Source organism: Chelonoidis abingdonii, chromosome 1 (genome assembly GCF_003597395.2).
Source record: "Chelonoidis abingdonii isolate Lonesome George chromosome 1, CheloAbing_2.0, whole genome shotgun sequence".
Lineage (NCBI taxonomy): Eukaryota > Metazoa > Chordata > Testudines > Testudinidae > Chelonoidis > Chelonoidis abingdonii.
The window spans coordinates 22,868,868-22,879,557 of record NC_133769.1 but is presented as its reverse complement, the minus strand read 5'-3'; the positions used below and the strand labels follow the sequence as shown (position 1 = coordinate 22,879,557).

The window sequence follows — 10,690 nt, the reverse complement described above, 5'->3', positions numbered from 1 at the left end:
GTGATACAGAAAATAGGTGGGATTGTTAAGTTTGGCATTCAAAGCATTAAAGAATCTTTATGCTGCTGAAGCAACAACTCCTCAACTTGCTTGAGGTCTAGACAGATCTCATTGAGGTCGGACTGATTAGTTACTGACCTCCAGGAACGGTCAAACCAGCTGGAAAACAGATGCGCTCTAAACAGCTGATAGGAAGAGAATAAATTAGACAAATGCTTTGGTAGCAGATGACAGAGAATAAAACTTGATCATGTATCCTTTATTCTCCCCAGGCATTTTTGCATTAACTTTTTCCTAATTTTGAAAAAAAAACCTGGGCTTTTCAAGGCAGATAAGCTCACAACAATAAATAAAATAGGGGTGAGAATGGGCAAAAGCAAAGCTATAGGGCTAAATTGTGTCTATGAGGAAAGGATGATGTATTTACCCCAGCAGTTGCTCATGGAGTCATTATTCTGGTTTGTGCCATGCCCAGCACTGTGGGGTTCTGGTCCATGACTGGGGTACTAAGATGCCACTACAATACAAACTATTATTATTATTATTATTATTGGGATTGCAATAACTCTTAGAGGCACCACTTAGAGATCAGGGCAAAGTCGTGCTAGGCACTGTATATGTATGTGACAAACATATTCCCTGCTCCATTCTGTTAAGGAGTAGGCATTTACACTCCTAACTTCCATTGACTAAATGCCTTTGAAGACCTACGCCAAAGCCTCTTTTAGTGCATAAAGACCGTGACTGCTGCAAATCCATTTGTAAGGGAACAGAATGTTCTTCCACTGCATGAGTGGGGTGGGGCTGCCGTCATGGTCCAACCCCTTTCTAGGAGGGTGGTGACATGGAGTGTAGCACTGGGTGACATTTTTTCATCCAAAACTGGTTTGTGCTGAAAAATGCAAATTTGGGTTGACTTGAAATGTTTTGTCAGTTAATATATTCACTGAATGGCTTCAGTGGGAAAAACAAAAGCACTTCTCCCACCGTACCCCCTCTGATTTCTACATTTTTAAATTAAATCCATGGGGGTATTTTGTTGGAAATGATTTTTTGCTTTGAGATCTAAATCCATTTTTTTTAAGTTTACAAAAAACTCAAGTGAAATAAAACAGATTGTCCTCAAACAAATTCTTTTCAACTCTGTGTTTACTGAAAAAAATCATAACAGTTTCATTTTCACTAGACATCAAACTTTTTTTTTTTTTTTTTTGTGGCCACTGGTTTGCACAACTTCAGTTGTGTGAGCCTGAACTGTCATTTGTACTCAGCAGTGCAGGGAGGTGGGAGGGGCTCCTGGCCTCTCTCTCCTTACCCAGTGCTCCTTCTTGGGGTAGTAAGCAATCTGGCACTTAATTAGTTTGTCTCTGGAAATTTCCACTCCCTGTTATTTGCAAACAGTTGGCTGTTAAGCAATTACAGACGTTGATACATTGGGCCTTATTCTGTCATTTCCCGTACTCCTGCTTTAGGCTGTTGTTACTCCTTTGACTTCGGGGGTAGAACTCCTGATTGACATCGGTGTAAATGAGTCAATCTGTTGGCTCCACAGGCTCACACTGCTTGTTTCTCTTGTGAAGTGATATGTTTATAGACTGTCGTTTCTGTTGGCATCCAACCCCAAAGAAATTAAACCGAGGGAGCAGGGATGGAGGGACTGCATGAGTGCCATTCCTCTAAAGAGCAGAAACACCTGTTGGTATCAGTGGTAGACTGGTCAAAATCTGTGGCAGTCAGGAATGCGGCAGTTGTTCAGTTCTAAGCTCATCAGAAGATGCCAAAAGACAGATTTTAAAAAATGGCATAACTACAATGAAATGAATGAAACAGAGACTGTGGAGCTAAATGTGCATTTCACCATTTCGAGATGTTGTTAATGCTTTTACCAAGCATTCTTCACAATTTTGTCACATACTTTGACATATACATATGTCATCTCTCGCATAAAAATGTCAGCATACAATATGTATGTATGAACATGCCAAGGTTAAGACATAACCTAAAGGCTGAAATAAACGTTAAAGCCTACTCCATTCCATTTTTTCTGAATCATAACATAGAATAAAATTTAACTGCTTAGCCTATTTTAGGTTGACATTTTTATGTCAGAGATGACATATGGCAATGTCACAATATGTCACAAAAATATAAAGTATGTTGGGTGTAAGTATTAATAGGATCTGGCAATTGCTTCTCAAAACATAGAGCCTGGATATGAAAATATGAAAAAACCTGTAATTATTTAGTTGTGATGGGGTGTACTCCCCACACCAGTTCTGTGAGGGCTGAATTAGGCCAGCTAGGCTCAGTTAGCCAAGTAAGTATAGGCTGATAGGAGTGCCTTGATCATAGGAAGCTCACTGCTAGGCTAGTATAAACCCAGGAAGCTTGCAGCAGCAAAGGCTGCTGGGAGGAAGTTTGAGGTCACCCTCTGTTTAGCAGAGAGGGAAGAGGAGAACCCAGGGAAAGACAAGGTGCCTAGAGGCTTGGCTCTGGCTCTGAGGGAATGGTGTACCCTGAAGAGAGTAGGGAGGAGAAGAGTAGTTAAAAACAGGGAACTAAAGCAGGAGGCAGTCTCCTAAAGCTTTGCATCAATGTATGCATTTGGAAAGAAGGGAGAAATAGTTCACAGAAATGTCATTAACCATGGAGAAATTCATCTCAGCTGAGAAATGGATCTGGACATTGAAAGCAGCCTCCTAGGTTTAGCCAGCAGATGTCCTAACATTTGGGTTTAAAAGTGTTCATGCACTCAGCTCACAATCAGATCAGAGCCTTTGGGATGCTGAGTTTTCAGACTGTTTTCCAAGTGAGGGCTGTCAGAAGTTTTACATCATGAAATACCATCCTGAGCTGGGCCTTGTTAAGATCTCATTGTCAGCCTCAGACCCTCCCTCTCTCCTTAATGATGGTGTTGCATAAGCATTTCTCCATTACTGATCATTTATGTCTTTTTTTTAAATCTTTCTCCATGTTATTTTGCTTGTTTTTATTTTCAGTGTCATTTTTTTTTCTGTCCATCCCCAAGAGAGACTGCACTTGTGGATCCCCCCGAGAGGGCGCCCTGTTCTGTGATCTTGGGGGGGAAGGGGTGAGGATGACACAGTCATAGCCTCCCCTTCTCCCATTTCCTTTGGAGCACTGTGTGCTCCCAGGGACACACCATGGAACTGGTCCTGGTGCTTCTGAGAGCACAAGGGTTGCAATTTCAACAGATCCTTGTGTGTGTATTTTTTTCATAGAGTCCAAGGCAAGCAAGGACCCTTGTGATTATCTAGTCTGGCCTCCTGTATAACACAAGCCAGAGAACTTTCCCATAATTATTCCTAGAGCAGATCTTTTAGAAACACATCATCTTGATTTTAAAATGGTCAGTGATGGTGAATCCACCATGACCCTTGGCAAAATTGTTTTATCTCACTGACAAAAATTGTTTGCTGTATTTCCAGTCTGAATTTGTCTTAACCTTCATCATGTTGATCACTGAGGTTTATGTTTCAGAGCTAAGAGCATAAGCCTCTACTGCCCGAGTTAAAGAGTTAAATTCCATAACTGGTAGCTGCAGCAGACTCAGTCTCTCTAGGTCAGGCACAGAGAGGTTGCATAACATACTCAGAACAGTGGGTTACACGTGCTAGGGTAGGGAGGCACTTGGCATGTTTCCCTCACTCCCATGCACCTGCCTCAGGACCTATTGCAATTTGGCCCCCAGCGACAGCACTATCAAATGAAACAATGAAAAGAAGACCGGCATAGGGCAACTAAGTTTCATGCTACACTGCACATATAGCAGCGTTGATGCTGAGTCAGCATGCTTAAACAAACCCTGGCCTCAACCTTTGGTTTAATATAGAAAGTGAGTGCTGTCTAAATGGGTCCCACAAGTGAGATGCTGTGAACCGCAGCACTCTTAACAGTCAAACCTAAATTAAGTCACTTCAAAAAGAAAGGTTTCAGTGAACTAAATCTCTTGCCTTATTTGAACCCACTTCAGCTCTCCTCATGCAAACTTATTTATCTGTGTGTGTCCCAGGCCAGATCTTGCATGGCATTAGAGGCTCAATTTACAGAGACATAGCAAATTCTGTAGGCCAGGCTCTCTCCAGACCTTGTGTGGATGCACAAGGGCCATCTACTGCCTTGCACCCCTATGTCTCATGCAAGAGGTAGGCAAAATGAAAGTCCTTGCTCTAGGATTGCCAGGCATCCGATTTTCACCTGGAACGCCCAGTAAAAAAGGGACCTTTGCAGCTCCAGTCAGAACTGCGGACCAGGCTGCTCAAAATCCGGTTGGTGGTGCAGTGGGGCTAAGGCAGGCTTCTCACCTACCCTGGCTCCACATGGCTCCCAGAAGCAGATGGCATGTCCCTGTGGCCCCTAGGCACAAGGGTGGCCAGGGAGGCTCCGTGCACTGCCCCTGCCCTGAGCACTGGCTCCACAGTTTCCATTGGCCAGAACCAAGGAGACAGATATGTTGGCCACTTCCAGGAGTTGCTGGAGGTAAGCACCAAGCAGACAGAGCCTGCACCCTCACCCCCCTCCTGCACCCCAAACCCCATATCCCAGGTCGGAACCCCTACCACACCCTAACTTCCTCCCAGAGCCCACACCCCTCACCCCCTCCCGCACCTGATCCCCTGCCCCAGCCCTGAGCCCCCTCCTGCACCCTAGATCTCTCTTGGAGCCTGCACCTCCACACCCCCTTCTGCACCCCATTTTCGCCCCACCCCAGAGCCTGCACCCCGTCCCGCATGCCAAACCCCTGCCCCAGCCTAGTGAAAGTGAGTGAGGTTGGGGGAGAGCAAGCGACAAAGGGAAGGGGATTGGAGTGAGTGGGGCTGGAGCCTCCGAGAAGGGGCAGGCCAGGAGTCAGGGCAAGGGTGTTCGGTTTTGCATGATTAGAAAGTTGGCAACCCTACCTTGCACTCTCCTCCAAGTCTGGTATTTCTAGTCCCTATAGCATCTGCTAAAGGGGTGGGGGAGGGAGTGGGCCATGGCATGCCCCTCCCCCATGCCCCCATCAGTGAGTGGCACTGCAGTCTGTAAGGGTGGCACATCAGCTTCACTCCTGGACAGTTCTGGGGCTCTGCAAACTTCCAAGATGGAGCTGTGGCTATAGACCAGAGTTTGGCCTGTAATTCTAATTAAATGGTCAGCAGGGAGTGAATGTAAGCTAAAGAATCTGCTCTACCCTACTAGTGATGGAATCCAAATCAGCTGTTGGCAAGTCAGGAGCAGATCTTCAAAGAGATTTAGGCACCTAAAGATGCAGATAGGTGCCTAGTGGGATTTTCAAAAGCACTTAAGAAGTTTAGGCATCTAACTCCCAATGGGCTATCTAGACCCTAGCCCCATACATGCTTATTTTAAAAAGCATCTGTCCATGGTTAATGATGCTTGCACAAAAATAAAAAAAACCCTAAAGGATCAATACTTACCGGTTGCTTCCAAAACTGACCCCATCTGTAAATATATTAGTCAATTATTTATTTTAATCAGCTCATCTCCTGTCAAGCCAGCCATATTCCTCAACCCATCCCTTCAAATTAAACTCAGGAAGAGGAATGAGCTGTGAACATCAGAATAATGGAGACCAGTTGGACTCAGATGAATACCTCACATAGTGATGCCCATTTTGTTTCCCTTAGAAGTTCATTCTCCAGTGCTCAGTTACACTAAAGAATTGAACATATTCCTGAAAACCTAGCCTGGATGTGAGAAATAATGTTCCTCTCTCTGCGGAAACATTCTGATCAATCTAGATCTTATTCAGTTCTAGACTGTGTATGATCACCTGACCAGAATGGTGATGGTGACTGTGAAATGCTCAGGGAAATTAGAGAGACTACAAGAATAGAAAACCCAATAATAATGGGGGATTTTAACTATCCCCATATTGACTGGACATACCACCTCTGGACGGGATGCAGATATAAAATTTCTAGACACTATTAATGAAAGCTTCTTGGAACAGCTGTTCCTGGAACCCAGAAGGGGAGAGGCAATTCTTGATTTGATCCTAAGTGGTACACAGGATCTGGTCCAGGAAGTGAATATAGTTGAACCACTCAGTCATAGCGACCATAATGCAATTAAATTTAACATTCTTGTAGGGGGGAAATACCAAAGAAACCCACCATAGTAGCATTTAACTTCAAAATGGGAAATACACAAAAATAAGGAGGCTAGTTAAATGGAAATTAAAAGGAATAGTCACAAGAATGAAATGCCTGTAAGCTGCATGGAAACTTTAACACTCCCCCCACCATAATAGAGGCTCAAACTAAATGTATATCCAAAATAATAATCATGATAAAAAAAAGTAAGAGGACCAAAAAAAATGCCACCATGGCTAAACAGAGTAAAAGAGGGAGATAGAGAGAAAAATACATATATTAAAAATTGGAAGTCAAATTCTATCAAGGGAAACAGAAAGGAGCATAAATTCTGGTAAGTCAAGTGTAAAAGTATAATTAGGCAGGCCAAAAAAGAATTAAAAGAGCAACTAGCAAAAGACACAAAACACTAATAGCAAACATTTGTTAAAGTACATCAGAAGCAAGAAGCCTGCCAAACAATCCCTGGAGCTATTGGATGATTGAGATATTAAAGAAGCACTCAAGGGAGACAAGAGTGTTGTGGAGAAGCTAAATTAATTCTTTGCATTGCTGAGGATGTGAGGGAGATGCCCACACATGAGCCATTCTTTTTAGGTGACAAATCTGAGAAATTGTCCCAAAGTGAGGTATTGTGAGAGAAGGTTTTGGAACAAATTGATAACTTAAACAGTAATAAATCACCAGGACCTGATAGTATTATCCCAAGAGTTCTGAAGGAACTCAAATATGAAATTGCAGAACTACTAACTGTGATATAAAGAATAAGAGTACTTGTGGCACCTCAGAGACTAACAAATTTATTTGAGCAGAAGCTTTCATGGGCTAATACCCACTTAATCGGATGCATGAAGTGGAAAATACAGTAGGAAAATATACATATATACACACACACACAGAGAACATGAAACAATGAGTGTTACCATAATACACGCTATAACAAGAGTGATCAGTTAAGGTGAGTTAATGCCCCTCCTCTACTTGTGCTACACTGATGACCTCTTCATCATCTGGACCCATGGAAAAGAAGCCCTTGAGGAATTCCACCATGATTTCAACAATTTCCACCCCACCATCAACCTCAGCCTGGACCAGTCCACACAAGAGATCCACTTCCTAGAACACTACAGTACTAATAAGCGATGGTCACAAACACACTCTATATGGGAAATCTACTGACCACTATACTTAACTAACATGCCTCCAGCTTTCATGCCAGACCACACCACATGATCCATTGTCTACAGCCAAGCTTTAAGCACAAATCGCATTTGCTCCAACTCTCAGACAGAACAACACCTACGAAGATCTCTTTCAAGTGTTCTTACAACTACAATACCCACCTGCTGAAGAAAGAAAAGATTTACAGAGCCAGAAGAGTACCCAGAAGTCACCTATTACGACAGGCCCAACAAAGGAAGTAACAGAACACCACTAGCCATCACCTGCAGCCCCCAACTAAAACCTCTCCAGCGCATATCCAGGATCTACAACCTATCCTGAAGGATGAGCCATCACTTCACAGATCTTGGGAACCAGGCCAGTCCTTGCTTACAGACAGCCCCCAAAACCTAAAGCAAATACTCACCAGCAATCAACACTACACACAAAAACACTAATCCAGGAACCTATCTTTGCAACAAGCCTGTTGCCAACTCTGTCCACATAATCTATTCAGGGGACACTAATCATAGGACCTAATCACATCATCCACACTATCAGAGGCTCGTTCACCTGCACATCTACCAATGTGATATATGCCATCATGTCCAGCAATGCCCCTTTGCCATGTACATTGCCAAACCAGACAGGTTCTATGTAACAATAAATGGACACAAGTCAGACGTCAAGAATTATAACATTCAAAACAGTTGGAGAACGCTTCAACGCCCTGGTCACTCGATTAAGACCTAAAAAGTTGCAATATTACAACAAAAAACTTCAGAAAACAGACTCCAATGAGAGACTGTTGAATTGGAATAATTTGCAAATTGTATACTATTAAATTAGGCACAAATAAAGACTGGAGCGGACGGGTCATTACACAAAGTAAAACTATTTCACCATTTTTACTGCCCCCCCCCCCACAGTTCTTCACACCTTCTTGTCAACTGCTTGGAAACGGCCATTTTGATTACCACTACAAAAAGTTTTTTTTTCTCTCCTGCTGGTAATAGCTCACCTTAACTGATCACTCTTCTATAGTGTGTATGGTAACACCCTTGTTTCATGCTCCCTCTCCTCTCTCTCTCTTCTTACTGTATTTTCCACTACATGCATCCGATGAAGTGGGTTTTAACCCACGAAAGCTTATGCTCAAATAAATTTGTTAGTCTCTAAGGTGCCACAAGTACTTCTGTTCTTTTTACGGATACAGACTAACACGGCTGCTACTCTGATAACTGTGGTATGTAATCTATCACTTATATCAGCCTCTGCACAAGATGACTGGAGGATAACTAATGTGACACCATTTTTTTAAAAAGGTGCCAGAGGTGATCCTGGCAATTTCTGGCTGGTAAGTCTAACTTCAGTACTAGGTAAACTGATTGAAACTGTAGTAAAGAACAGAATTATCAGACACATAGATGAAAATGATATGTTGGGGAAGAGTCAACAAGTTTTTATAAAGGGAAACCATTCCTCACCAATTTGTTAGAATTCTTTGAGGGGGTCAACAAATATGTGGACAAGGGTGATCCAGTGGATATTGTGTTCTTGGGCTTTCAGAAAGTTCATGGAGGAAAGGTCCATCAATACAGGGGTAGCTCCAGGCACCAGCATGCCAAGTGCGTGCCTGGGGTGGCAAGCCACGGGGGGCACTCTGCCGGTTGCCGTGAGGGCGGCAGGCAGGTTGCCTTTGGCGGTATGGCTGCGGAGAGTCCGCTGGTCCCGCGGCTTTGGCGGACCTTCTGCAGGCATGTCGCCAAATCCGCAGGACCAGGGACCTCCTGCAAGCAAGCAGCCGAAGACAGCCTGCCTGCTGTGCTTGGATTGGCAAAATACCTAGAGCCACCCCTGCATCAATGGCTCTGAAGGCAGGACAGAAGCTGGGTTTTGAAGGCAGTGCAGCTGGGAGCTTCTTGCAGCCAGAGGAAGTACTCAGAGGTGGGTCTGATCTCCCCCCACCTTCTGCAGCTGTGCAGGGGAAGAGGAAGTGCTGTTCCTCCCCAGCCCAGCCAGAAGGGGGCTGCAGGGAGCCTCCCCAGCCCCAGCCCAGAAGAAGAAGGGGGCTGCAGGGAGACTCTGCAATCACTCTCTAGGAGTAGAGATGCTGACGGGGGAGTTAGCCCTGGAATCTTCTCCTGAGTAGCAAAGTCTGGTAAGAGGCCAGCAGAGACACAAAGCAGCCATCAGATGGGGGCAAGTTCCAGTAAGGAGCCCTGATAATAGGGTAGGATCAGGGCTGACAGGGAGAGAGCGATGGGAGGAACAGAAAGGCACAAAAGGCTAAGCATGAAGTGGACAGAAATGTGTTTAAGTTTATAGTGGGAGATTCCAGAGGGAAACACTGAGCGAAGACTGTGGGAAAGGCCTGCTGACAGGCTTGATAGGAAGCAATCCAGGAAGGTGGCAGCAAGGAGTCTGGCAGAGTGAACTTTGACTGTCTGTCTTTGGGTCCCTGGACTGGAACCCTGTGTAGCAGCTGGGCCTGGGTTCCCCTACCAACTACTGGGAAGGTGGTATGAAGCCCCTGAAAAGGGGATAAGGATGGCTGAGACAGCTGAGAGAAGAGTATGAGTACCATGAGACCCAGAGTTATGGCCAAAGATCAGTTGTAAGGACACTGGATTTTGTTTCCCCAAAAGGAGTGGGATTAAATGTGACCAGGCCAAATGGCCGAGTCATGAGAAGAGGCAGACTACTGTGGCACCAGATGGACCATTGGCAGGGGGCATAGAGAGACTCCTAGGTTATACCCAGCCACAAGTGGGTGTGCCAGTGGTGAGTCCACTCTTCCAAGGGAATTAATAGATGTGATAAGCAAGTTACAGACAAGAGTATAATAGAAGGTTGTAAGTGCATCAGAGCTATTATTGCTGGTTCTAAGCAGACTACTGATCTGTTAACAATTATAGAATATCAGGGTTGGAAGGGACCACAGGAGGTCATCTAATCCAACCCTGTGCTCAAAGAAGGATCACTCCCCAGACAGATTTTTACCCTAGTTCTCTAAATGGCCCTCTTAAGGATTGAATTTACAACCCTGGCTTTAGCAGGCTAATGCTCAAATCACTGAGTTATCCTCCATGGTCCCACTGAAATTTGAACTCAGATCACTGGAGTCAAAGTCCAGAGTGCTCATCATTACACCATGGGACCAGCTGCTGAAGCTTTTATTGAAACATCTATTCAGCATCTATGAATGTTTTATAATGCATTATCCTTGGTATGTTACTATAAAGTGTAAACAAAAGACTCCTACAGTGTTATGGTCAGTTAATGTAAAATCCCACATTTATTATCCCAGGACAAGTACATGGTGCAGCATGGCTCACTCTCTACAACTGGCTAGCCATACCTCTGCTTCCTTCCCACCTCTTTTGGTTCCCTACGGGGTGATGTGCCTCTTT

General features: G+C 44.3%; 1 non-coding gene across 1 annotated transcript; it reads right to left on the bottom strand.

Moving 5' to 3' along the window:
- Positions 1-10,367: 10,367 nt before the first annotated feature.
- On the bottom strand, positions 10,368-10,439 carry TRNAQ-UUG (transfer RNA glutamine (anticodon UUG)). Its single transcript has one exon. It is a non-coding gene; the product is annotated as a tRNA-Gln (tRNA).
- Between the last annotated feature and the right edge of the window lie 251 nt (positions 10,440-10,690).